Source organism: Pungitius pungitius, chromosome 17, assembly GCF_949316345.1.
Source record: "Pungitius pungitius chromosome 17, fPunPun2.1, whole genome shotgun sequence".
Lineage (NCBI taxonomy): Eukaryota > Metazoa > Chordata > Actinopteri > Perciformes > Gasterosteidae > Pungitius > Pungitius pungitius.
The window spans coordinates 14311569-14325098 of record NC_084916.1 but is presented as its reverse complement, the minus strand read 5'-3'; positions in this window follow the sequence as shown (position 1 = coordinate 14325098).

Here is a 13530-nt window from a genome sequence, read left to right as displayed (position 1 = left end):
TGCAGGCGATTATCGATAGCATAAACGCTTGAGTAAAAGAACGGTAAAATGAGATAACTGCTGCACATTTGGACATTTACACGTTGGCGTATGGTGTAGCTCGGCATGTTCAACTTCTGACTCCAGCGATGGGTCCAATGAGCACACGGTGAGATTGATCTCAGCGTCTCTGTAAAGTCCAGGATAAACTGTACAGTGCAGCGACAGTATTCTTATTTACCTCTACCTCTTGGAATGGAACAACCATATTTCTTCCCAAAAATATTCCTTTATAATAACAATTCCTTCAAAATATAAATCAGGGTTTGAATTCCGCTGTGTTTCTCACAAAGCAGAAGTTTTCCGGGCTGAGAGATATTGCCACTTGCTTACTTTGAAGAATAGGTTCATCCCTTTATTCATTTCCCCCCCCCCCCCCCCCCCCCTTTTCAATCAACCTCGTCCAACCTCATCCTCGTTCCAGCGACCTCGTCCGATCTCTGTGTGCCGACCCTTACCCTGCTGACCCTTACTTCCTCTCTCTCTTCCCTCTGACCCTCTCTTAAACCTCCCTGTTGGCTCCACCTTGACCCTCATGAGCCTCCATGTGTATCTCCCTCCAACACTGACGTAGCGTGAAAGAAAGGGCTGAGCGGATAGAGGGCAAAGTCCCATAAGTTGGAGAGGCAGTGCGGATGTGAGCTGTGGAACTGGTTTTCTGAGTGCCCACACAGTCACGCAAACTTTTCACAAAGTAACACACCCCCCCCCCCCCCCCCCCCGGTCCAAAAGAGCTGTCAAAGAAAACGGTCACACTGGGCTGCACAGACAGAGCTCAGAGGACACACACACACACACACACACGGCACCACAAAATCCCATCGCTCCCTCCATCCCCGCAGCCACTTGTGGTCACAACTGTGTTCAACGCAAATACCAACCTACTGAGCTGCTTAAACAGAAAGTCATTTTCTCACAGAGGGCAACAATCAGGGGCTTGGGCTTGGACGCGCGGTACGAGCGTGGACGGTGTCGCTCCACCCGGCCTGGGGGGGGGGGTCATGGGCTCAGTCCTGCTTTCACCCCGTGGCCACGAAGCGTCTTTTTCTGGCAGAAGAGGAGCCGCAGGGGCGCTGCAAAGGGCTCCAACCCAGCGTCAGCTAGCGCTTTTTTTTTTCTGTTTCTATGACAACCATATCTTGACAACCATATCTTGACAACGTATCGCCACTGTTGAATTTTTATTCTTTTTTGGGGCTACTATTATTATTTGTTTTGAATTGTTTTGAAAGTATTTAGAATAATACTTTGCTCTTTGGACAGATGAACTTATCGTAATAGAAGCAAGTCAAATACCAGCAAAATTCAGTATCTGCTACTAAATGGGCTTTAGGTAGTTGAAATACAGAGTTCAGTATAGACAAACACGGGAAAAAAAACATGCTAGTGCTCCATTTACTACAGTGACGGCAGCATGTCCTTTTGGGAAAGTTAAAGTGAGCCCCAATGCACTTATAAGTCACTAAATATACTGCAACGATGAAATATTTGTGAGACATGAACATAAGTTCTTCCATTAGACAGTTGTCTTCTGCTTTAAAAACGTTCCCTACACCAAAACAAGTTCAGCTTCTTATTACCAACCAAATGCTGGGCTTCAATAAAACATTCATTCAAGGATACCAGTAAATAGTTTATGCAACTACTGGGAATGCCTGTGTGTAACAAACCCTTACATTGCTTTAATGTTATAAAGGACAATAGTGATCCTCCTAATATCAGAAGCCAAAACAAGTAAGACGTAAATCGTATTTACTCAAGTGATTAATCGCTTTTCCAAAATCAATCAGAACGAGCAAATGGCTTTCCCGAAATGCCAGGCGATTATCTCTAAAAAAAAAAAAAACCGACATGAGCGTTCCTGCAGCGATCGCCGTGACGTACTGATGAGTGCAGCCAGCCGGAAGGATGAGCTCACGCCAAGCAGGACGTGCGCTCATGCGTTCATAGCAGAAGGTTTCGATAGCCGCACAAACATATATACTCGCTTGCAGTTTTGCTGTGCACGTGCAGCTGCACGCACATATTGAAATGCACGCACGCGCACACACACACACACACACAGACTCACGGGGGTGGTGAATGTATTCCATTAGTGGGTGCTGTAGATACCAGAACCGTGGCTGTGCTCAGCCTCTAATGGCCTTGGTCCCGTAGCCCTCAGGTGATCTAACAAATGCAACTGGCTGTCACATTGCACAGGAGTGTGTGTGTGTGTGTGTGTGTGCACGCCCCTTGTTAGTGGGCCCCAACCCTACCCCCTGTAGAGCTTGTCTCTTGCCTATTTACTCGCCTGCTGGCATAGCACTTCATACGTGCCTGCTTTTGCCACCAATGTGTAAACAGCAAGGGGGTAGAATCCAGCATTATGACATTTCATTTGTACATTTGACAATCACAACCCGTAACGATTAAAATAACAATATATTGCCTCATAAATGAGCTCCACTCTGTAGTGTAGTTTGATTCTCACAGAATTAGGTGTTTCCTCATTAGAATGTGGCCCGTCACATTGCAGGCCACGGGTCCCGCAGGCTCCCCCGGGGGTCCCCGCAGTGCGATGTCGGGCCCCTGGAACCTTTGCTGCCCCCCCGCTATGCAGTCAGGTCAGAGCTGTGCGACGTCGTCGCGCCCCTCGTGTGCCCTCCCTGGCGGCGGCAGGCTACCTCTGGCCCTCCTCCAGACGAAGCCGCATTTAGCACAAAATGGCCACGGCTGGATATCAGCGGTTGCCGCTTATAATGAAATGTTAAAGATTGCAGTTCTACTCTGCGCAGGAATAGAAGTATGGACCTTGAAATGTCATCAATTTTTACCCACAAAGCTGTTATCATTCATCAAGTCTGACATGAAATGATTGGCATTGCACTAGTCATTGTTTTTCAATCCCAGCGAATGTCCTATTTCTTCACTTCTGCTATTCTGCTAACTTCATAAATGCAGTTCTTTGTATTCCTGGTACAACGGGACCTAACATTATATCCTGCAGGAGGCTCGGCGGTGCACAGTGGAGCTTTCAGGGCCCCCCCCCCCCCGCATTTGTCAGCTCTGATAGCCGCCGATAGCAGACACTGCGCCACACCTCTGATGGATTGCCGAATGCATGACAGGATTTTCTTGCTTCATCCGACTCGCGTGTTTCACTCTGACTCAAAAAAGACACTCCCCCCACGAGAAGAAGAAAAAAAAATAAGACTGTGGACTGCGCCTTTGTGTCTGCACGCGGGTTTGTTTCGCAAAAAAAAGACCCGTTGAAGGAAGGAGGGAAGGAGGGAGACCTCTGAGGCTTTTACTTCTCTGTCCTCTCTGCTGCCTCTCCTCTTTTTCGTAAAGCACCAATCTCCCCGTCGCATCACACTGTGATTCAGCCCCCCCCCCCCCCCCCCCCTCGCCGCTGATCAAACACCTACCGGCCCTTCCTCTTCTTCATTGACAGGCAGACGGTCGGAGAGACAGCGAGCTCCCAAGAATGTCCCCGCGTGGGACCGTCCTTTTGTAGAAAGTGTGTTTCGTAGAAAAAGCAGGAAGTGCCATCCAGCAGAAGGCTCTCAAGGCAAAGAGGAGAATATAGAAAACACCCGAATAAAATCACAACCACAAATCTATACGGTTGTTCCCTTCTTTCCTTGAGCATCAGACGATGACCCTGATTGAAACCGTCTAACCTCTAAAACGCAAGTGTGCATGGGCTAATTAATCTATTGGAAAAAAAGCTTGTTTCCCTTCAAGTTAAGTCTCCATTTTTCCATCTCATTGCACGAGCACGATGATTGACCAGCCAACGTCAGACGAGCTGCCCCGGCAGATGAGTGATTGTGACAGAATTGATAACACCGCTGGTTATTTGAAGCAGTCGCATGTGGGACAGCTAAACGATCGCCCCTGTGATGCCCTGAGAGCGCGACGTTCGGCCCGAATGATAACATCGGCCTGCACGAGAGGAAAGAGGAGAATTAGGTGATGTTGGTGATCTTATCTTTGTTGATCCACACAAAAGATCATTAACGTGTCACCGATGTAATCCGGTTTTTATCCAAATTCTTCAAAAATTCATTTGAAGTGCATGACACGCTCCTGCAGCCTAAGGGAGGTCAAATCATGCACAAAAAAAGATTCATCGTCTGGAAGGATTGTGCAGGCTGGACCAGAAATCCGAACTATGAGTTTTTCTAATTGACCGGACCCAGACTTGTCCTTTTACCACCGTTTGGTTGGACTAAGCCACAGAAAATGCTAATCATTTTGCCATCAGCGTAGCCAAATTTTTTTTTCGTGTGTCAGCAATTTGTTCTTTCAGTCAATTTCCAGTGACATCGTTGACATTGGTTCGACATTTTTTACATTCAGAGCAATCTCTGGCCTCGTGTCACCTTACACGATGACCACTCTGATTGGTTCCATGAAACATGCAGAATACGGGAGAAAAAAAGAAAAAAAAAGACTATTGAAAGAGAAAATGCTGGGTTCCTCCTTCTTACTACACAATGACACCGACGTGTCAAAGAACGCGGCTCGTTCAGTGGCTCGAAGCTTCAACCTGTGGCGCTCTGTACGTACTCCTCCAGTGTTTTGCACACGTCAGCTATTGAGAGTTTATATCTGCGTTATATCGTCTGTTCAATAAAAAGAGTCCTTGCCCACAAAAAATAAATAAAACAGCGTTAAGTTTATAAAGAGAGCCGCGGTTTGACGTTGACTTGACTGCCTAACGGCCTGTTTTTGTTCTCCCTCTTCCTCGCGTCTCGTCTCCTCGCAGTGAAGATGTGTGAGAGAGGAAGCGAGGAGGCGAGGGAGTGACGTGAGGACAGAGGAATGAAAAGCTGACACATGTGAGACCTTTAGTTTCACAGCTTAACCACTGTCAAACGCACACGTGTGCTGCACAGCTGTGTGTCACACGTGGGGGGGGGGGGAGCGTTGCATTTTTACATCCCCCCCCCCCCCCCCCCACTTGACAAACGATTCTCCGCATAGGACACACGTGTGTTTCCTCGCTCTAAGCTCCTCCAGAAGCCTCCTCCTCTACTCCGGGCGCATTTAAGGGATGGGGGAAAAATCCTCCGCAATTGAAGAGTGAAATTGATTTTGAGGTAGGAGCTGTTCTAGATAATGGGAGGTTGGGTGAAATGCACCATAAAAACATCAGCTCCGACTGCTTCAGGTGAGATGTCGAATAAAAAGAAAACCAACGCAGATCACGTTGGGAAACGGGGAAACAGCCGCCTCCCTCTGCGGACTCAACGGCCACCGGGTCATAGTTTCGGTGACGCCTGGCAACAAAGCCCTCAGGAGCTCTTGGATTATGACGGACAATCACAACCCGTAATGATTAAAATAACAATATATTGTATCATATTGTATCATAAATGAGCTCCACTCTGTATTTAGTTTGATTCTCACCGAATCAGGTGTTTCCTCATTAGCTGTGGGCCGTCACATTGCAGGTCGGGGTCCCTCAGGGTCCCACAGGGTCCCACAGGGTCCCTCAGGGTCCCCGCAGTGCGATGTCCGGCCCCCTGGAACCTTTGCTGACTCCCTCTGCAGACTCAACGGCCATCGGGTCACAGTTTCACGATCACTACAGCAGCTTGAAGGGAACTCGTGCGTCCGTCCTTGAAAGCACTCTTTGGGGGGGGTCATACGAATTAGGATACTTATCGTTTGTACTAATTGGGAGAGGGGTTCATTTTGTTGTATAACGAACTAAGCTGGCGTATGAAAGAGGGGAAATGAAAAAAAAAAAATAACTGCCACTTTCACTCTCTTGATATCAATATTGCAAGCTGGTGAGCTGGCGTATGTGCATGTCGGCGATGCCTGGCAACAAAGCCTTCAGGAGCTCTTGCATTATTCAGAGAGCCCAACAAGCGCCGGGGCTCTGCCATTATCTATTTAAATCTGAGTGCGGACACATCCCATTGAAAGCTTTGCACTTGCGCCGCCACCTGCCCCGCTTCACGGGAGATTGAGAGGGCCCGCCGGAGAGGAAGGCAAGGGACCCGCTCGGTGTAAAAGGCGGAGGAGAACACGCAGAGGTAGAGCGACGGGTGGGGGTGGGGGCGGGGGGGGTTGGATGACGTGAGGCGGAGAGGTGAAGGTTGCGACTGGATGAGGAGAGAGGAGGAGGGGAGAAATTAAGCATGCCGGGCTATTAGATCAAAGCCGAGAGGTTAGACGAATTAAATAAAAATGGGGGACAACATCTAGAAATCGTAAGTAATGTATTAAGAGGGCATTAGGGAAATAGGCAGAAGATGAGATGGGGGGGGGGGGAGGAATGGAGAGAGTGAGAAGATGAATGAGCAGAGGGGGAAAAAAGGGAAGGAAGGAAGAAAGAGGAAGGAAGCACCGAATGGGATTGGAAAATAAAAGCTAAAAGACAGAATAGGGAAGAAGGAACTGAGCAAAAGTGGAGAAAGGCACCGAGGCATTTTTTTTTTGTGGTGCTCCTTGAAGAGTGAACGGAGGGAAATGGAGAGAATAGCCACCGTGTGATGTGGCATTTAAAGACAACTCCCCTCGATCATTCCACATCCGTCTCCCTCCCACCTTGCTCGCCCGCCTTCGCCCATTTCGTCACATGACCCGCTATCCCAGTCATCGGCGCGATTGCTCATCCACTCCATTAGGCCATCAACCCACCCACTTCAATTCTTGAGATCGCCTCACCCCCCCCCCCCCCTCCTGCTTGGACACCCTGCTGATCATCTGCAGGTGAAACACTTGGGGAGAGCCTCGCCTCGACCGTAAAAATATCGAGTTCAATTAAATTAAATTGAGCCTGGCATCAAGTCGTTCTCTTGTCTTTCCCATTTACTTTCCACTGGGGAGCAATAATTCAACATCCAATCAATCAACTTGTTTCGAGGCTTCTCCTTGAGTCACATGCAATTGAGCAGTGTTTTGTGGCATGGGAATTTTTGTGTTTTAAATTTGAAAAAAAATGGAAAATTGAAAGGAAATGGATTTAAAAAGGGTGTATCTGCTCGTTGCCACAATAACCCCCCCCCCCCCACCCCCCCGGAAACTAGCTAACTACCCTTCAACAACGTCAAAAGAGGAGGATGCTGGCTTTTCAACAAGGACATTTAGCTTTAGTCTCGGGCTGTTAGCATTAGCGCGTCTTGATGCCTCTTTCTTTGTGAAGTTTGAAAGTAGTTTCACATATTGCATGAATGTGCATCCTTCGGTTCAATCAATCAGTAGTTCTCCGTTCCCGGGGGAAGTCTAAGTTTCTTTGATTTTTGGAGAAAACCAACCGTTTTGCAAAGATAAAACTTTATAGATAAAGAGGAGGGAATCGGCAAAGGTCTCGCCAAAGTGTGTTGGTTTTACAGGCCTGGCATTGGCTAACGCAAGTGAGCTACTGTGCAAGGAAAAATGGAAATAGAAATTGTAAAAAAAAAAGGGAAATCTGAACTAATATACCTAAATACATTATTTTCGGTATTTTAAACGTAATTGAAATGATAAATGTAGTTTTTAAATACGGTTGAGGATTGTTTAGGGTGGACTCTATTAAACTATTAAACTTAAATTGATAAAAGAGTCTGTGAGGTCCAAACGTCCATTTTGATTAAAAAAAAGGGCATTTTAAGAACATTTTAATTAAAGACATGTCTGTCTGCACACATGTTTCTTGCACTCACTTCCACCATAAATAACAACGATGGATGACATCTTTAATGGCAGCAGTGGGTCCCATCAATGCAGCAATGCAAGGAAAATAGAAAACAAGGCGTTTTTCACAGCTGCGAGCCAGCTGCTTTTCAATATGGTTTCTCCCGCAATTACCATGGGAACAACTGATGTGTGTGTGTGTATATCCCTCCACAAATACTATAGGATATACAATAAGAAGATGGAGTGCAAACACACATCTCCATGGGCAACGTTTCCCAAGCCCATAACACAGCAGGAAACATGTGCTGTATATCCTTCCCTATTGCATTTTTCTATTGTGAGTATACACACACACACACACACAATATAGTCATATTTGTTATACTGTATGACTTGCTGAACTCCAATGGCTGTAACTCATTCATTATTAAAGAAGGCCAGATGAAAACACACCAGTCCACAAACACACATTCCCGCTTTGAATGGACACGCTGCAACGTTTCCACAGCACTTGAGCCAGTAAAATCAGCTCTTACTCACTTTTCCCCCCCACAATTTCACCGTGATATGCTCACTGATCACTGGGGCCGCAGCTCTCCACGCAGTCCGGTAATCACTGCCGCATTCGCTCGCTCATTGTGTCAGTCAGCTAGGAATGGAGAGAGCCAGCTGCCCCCCACCCCCACCCTACATATCCCCTCCCCCACACCAACACACACACACACACACACACACACATCAACAACCACTCAAATGAACGCGCATGCGGGCAACCGAAGGCAAACAGGCCAGCACGTGAAAGGCCAACTCGCCTGGGCTCGAAGTGGCCCGACGGACTCGGGCTTTTTCGGGGGGGGGGGGGGGTCGCTAGGGTGGAAGGGGGAACAATTTCATGCCCAAGTGCGTCGGGGGGGAAGAGTACACTGGGAACACGAGCAAACATTTTTCCACCCAGATAGGTCACAGCAATTACCCTCGCCTCTTTAACCTTGCCGCACGCCTGCGAGCTGCGTCCCAGGTCCCATCCACGAGACCGCCCCCAATACGGGGCGGTCCGAGAGAGAGAGAGAGAGAGAGAGAGGGGGGGGCAGGGATGATTAGTGTGGCGTACATCCACCGTGAGCTCTTACTTCCAGTATAGAGATCATTGGTTTGGGTTGACCCGCTATCCTACCGCCACTGGTTGTGATTAAATACTCATCACTGAGGGGGAGGAGGGGGAGGGGGGCGAGGTGCTAACTATAACTAGTGAGAGCGGCTCAATTATAGCCACAACGAAGTTGTGGATGTGAGTGGGAGTGCTGACAAATACAAAAGAAGTGTGAACGACGCGGAAGAAGCGCGGTATCAAAGCGACGCACTCTCCGCCCTTTTGCTGGATTTACAATAGAGACCTCGCTACTTTAATGGTGTGTGTCTGCCAACAGAGAGAGGGGGAAAATACGCAACAACAAAAAAAAATAAAAAGAAGAGAATTGCGACAATATCCATACAAACACCCTTAGAAAATGTCAAGGGGGCATTATGCAAAATGGAAGCGGGCTTGACATTATTTAATGCCAACGAGGACAATATTGGTCACTTTGACAAGCGGCTCAGTCGCTGTGCGTGTAATTGGTTTGCTGGTGACTTTCTGAATTTACAAACTTCAAATCCATCCGTCTTTCTGATGGACCCACCTGTGAGCTGAATAACCATGCATTTCAAACACTATAGCCCCATATGTATTAAAACAGGCTTTTTGGTTCTATACATTACAGTTGGTTAGTTTTTGTTTTTTTTTTACATTTGGAGACTGCAAGCCCATGCCGAGGCCATTAGGGTTAGTCTGTCGGACTGTGAAAAGCTCCCTTAAGAGCCACGAAAGACATTACTCATGTCTTTAACAAGCTGAGCGTCTGGGCAAGATGGGCTGAGTGCCGCTTTAACTGTTCTATCCTTTTCGCGTCTCCATCAAATGAATTCATTTCTAGAAAACTCGAAGCCTCCCCGTGAACCTGTGGCTCCTTTATAGTTTAGTTTATGTGGGACTAAAAAGCCTTCAAAAAAAAAAAAAAAGTGTGTTTATCCGTCGTGTTGATGGCTCATTTTGGTCCACGACGAGCTTGAGGAAAGTTGAATTTATTTATCAAATGCTGCATCCACTCTGCATTCAAAAAGCCACCGATGCACCGGGTTATTTTAGCCTCAATAACATCTGCAGCATCTAATCACCTCATCTTTTCCGGCCCGCGTTTCATAACCGCAGTAATCTCCCCCCCCCCCCCCCTTCCTTTCTGTCAGGCTCAGTGAGGCAGATACGGCTGGAGGACAGACAACATTTTAAATGACAAATGTTACAGCCACTGATTAACTCAAAAAGGTAAATGTTACACCGCTAATTACCACAAGGATATTAGCAGGCGAGCCAGATTACAACGTGAATCCTTCATGTTGGCCCTTGCAGAACCTGAGCTGAGCACTACGCCGGGAAAAAAAGAAAAGCTGCTATCCTGATTTATTGAAATCGAGAATCACGCCACCGGGCGGCTCCCGATGTGACGTTCATCCCATTAGAGTGCGGTTCATTTCACATCTGTAAATCTTATTGACCTTGGATTGGTTTCAACTGCCGCCACGATCACAGTTTAATGATATGGCTGCTTCTACCGTTATAAAAGTTGACTCGTCGACGTCTCCGCCAACGGGCGACTTCGAGCCTCACCTCCATCAAGCGCATGGAATGCCGCAGCATGGCGCGCATTCATATATATATATATATATATATATATATATATATGTATATATATGAATGAATGGCCGCAAATGTGCTTGTTGTGAGAGCCCGTTAAACCCACCAGTATCCGAGTCGAATGTTCTATTGATATGCAGTATGCAAAATGGCCTCTTTATGGCTTAACACAGCGTGGTTTATGTGAGCCGTCGCTGAGTGGGGATTGAGAGGATGGGGGGGGGGGGGGGGGGGGGGGCAGGAGGAGAGGTGAAGAGATGATGATAGAAGAGCTGGGCGGGGATATGTGCAGAGAACCCCGACCTGACAGCACGCGTTCAAGTCGAGTCACCTGCAGCCACCTCAAAGCGCGTCCCGTTCATCATTCAGCTTCGTCCAGTTTTGTCCAATTATTTAGTGAATACCTGAACAACTAATTCCCATTAACATCAGCAGCCTCTGCTGCTCACATGAACGAATGGAATGAAGATGGTACTGAACGTCAGCATGTTGGCCTCGTCATCGTGAGCATTGAGTTCCTAGTCACATAATTCACTTGTCACTAAAAAAAGTTCCATCAGATGTGACTCAAGTCGATCCTGCCGTTTTCCTGGTTTGGTGCTGGAACCTCGCTTCCCTTAAAGATGGGATTTTATTTTAAAAAATGAATGAGGACAAGGACATGCAGTCCCCTGATTATTTCACTCAAAACGACATCTCTTCCTTAAAAACCTCTTTACAGCAAAAAAAAAAAAAAAGACTGTTCTACAGCCGGGTACACAACGCTGCTTCATCTTCATCTCCATCTTGATGCATCCATGAATTAAGGGGGCTCTTATGTGATAGTGAAAACAAATGATGGGATCTCATGCGATGTGTGCCAGTCCAACAGAATGTTATACTTGCACACTGCATGTCCGCCTCACGGTTTGATTAGACTGAAGAAGATTGGGAATTGTTCCAAAAATCTGCGATTGTCAGGGGTTTTATTCAGTGTTCGGAGTAGTTATTTCAGCCCACGAGTTAGACTTATGATTAAAAATGGAAATGTAACATAAACACTGAAAGTTCGGTAGAGGCTTATTGTGAACATGTGTATAAGATGTGATAATGGGGGGGGGGGGGGGGGGATCAACCACATTTTTACAGCTCACTGGCCTTTCAACCTGACCCTTCTTTTCCATTTCGTGGAGGGTCCTGCCGTATAATCAAAGCTGCGGTTTCATCAGACAATTTTCCCATCTGACATATTGCAGGCAGAGAAGTGCGGATGATTGAGGGCGTCTACGACGGTGGGATAGCAGCGCGGACTGGATGTGAAACACACACTCACCACACAGCACTGATTTCAGCTCGCGGTTCAAACCACGTGAGGGGAAGATGGGTTACAGTATTCAGGGCCAGTCGCAGAGCTGCGTTTCATGCCCTGGTGTAGCTTTAATAATGTATTGCATTGACTCTGGTACCTGGTCAGTAAGTCAACACTCCACTTTGCTATTCAGTGATATTTGGTTTCATGTAACCAAATGGGAGATATTCAATGTAAATCACACAAGGCATCCAAGCCTTTTAATGCATTGGCTAATAAAGGCACCCCTCCACCAACTCACATACTTGTACACACATTACCAACTTATAGCCAGAACGCAACTCAAAGCTGTCTGTGATTCCCCCACAATTACCATGTGTGAGGTGACATCACCATGGGAGGGAGAGTGTGATTGGTGGGATAGGCCAACCACGATCCCCGATTCATCTGCTCTTACCACAGACCGTCAAGATGAGTCAACTAAAGGCACATAATGCAGTAAGCCCGGGGGGGGGGGTTATGTTACAGAGGCAGTGCTTTGACACGTAGGAAAAGAGGCAGCTACTGAGATAAGTCAGAGGTTAGGAGCCGTCGTCTTTGCGTTGCCAAACGTGCGCGAGAGAGCCACGGCTGCGCCGTTCAAAACTCTCCTCCTTTTATCATCCGCTGGTGGTCCCGACTGAGACATCCTCTGCTCCCGGTCCCAACGTGCACCGCTCTTTGCGCGCGACACCGCACGCACAGTCGTGCACTTCTTCTGCAGCCAGTGCCAAATCCTCTCCGGGACGCACACCGGCCGCAGCGGTTTACGCACGATGTGTCCATTAACCCTCCCGAGTTTTTTTTTTTTAAAAGGCCAGCCCAAGAAGATGTGCTGTTGCTACGTTTAGAAGTGCGGGTATGTGAGGGGGGGGCTCGGAGGGCGTAAGGGGGTTTGTTGATGGGGAGGAGGGGGGTCGTCCTGCGTTCGCAAATGGTGCAACTTGGCCTCCCCCCCAATCTCCTGTCAAGTTTTCACAGCTGGGACTCCCGGTGGGAGCGCACCGAACCGTCCCCGCTGCGCAAGGCGGGTCCGACACAAAGCAACACTCAGTCGGTATCTGCACCGTGCAGTCAAAAGACACACGCCTGCGCGCAACTGCATGCACGGGGAACGAGCGTTCGACAACCCCCCCCCCCCCCTCCTATCCGATCGCTTCATGAGTAACCCTCACCTTAAAGTCTCGGTGCGACGTTTTCAATCTTCGTTGGAGTAACAGGAGGAGATACACACGCCTATTCCGCGGCTCCGCGCTCGCTGTGCGTGGAGGAGCACGGAGGAAGAAGAGACAGCAGTGGGAAGCAGCGGTGCTGCATTCTCTCCCTCTCTCTCTCTCTCTCCCTCCCTTTCTCTCTCCCTCGTTCACGTGCAGCGCTCCCCACTGAAGTATTAACTACAACCCGATTGGTCCGCGGGATCCCAGGGGTCCCTCTTCTCTTCACTGCTCAAGGAGGGGCCAAACACAACCGGCGCACAGCGAGTGAATCAATCCATTGATCAAAAAGAATTATTGGGAACGAGCTGCTTTGGATTCCCCATAGGCTGCGCCACGTGTTTCCAACGTGGTCACGATTTGTTCCTAACTTGAACATACTGCCCTGAACCTACTCGATATTGCGAACGTAATACGCATTATTGGATAATACGGGGCGGGGGGGGGGGGGGCTATTTGTTCAGCTGTATTGGCCCATCTGATTGAAGATCCAATATTTACAAAAACGAACACAGTACACTGCAGAGGATGCTGACACCTCACCCGTGTCTACGTGTCCATCAAGGCACTTAACTTAGACATGAGCTGCTGTAAAT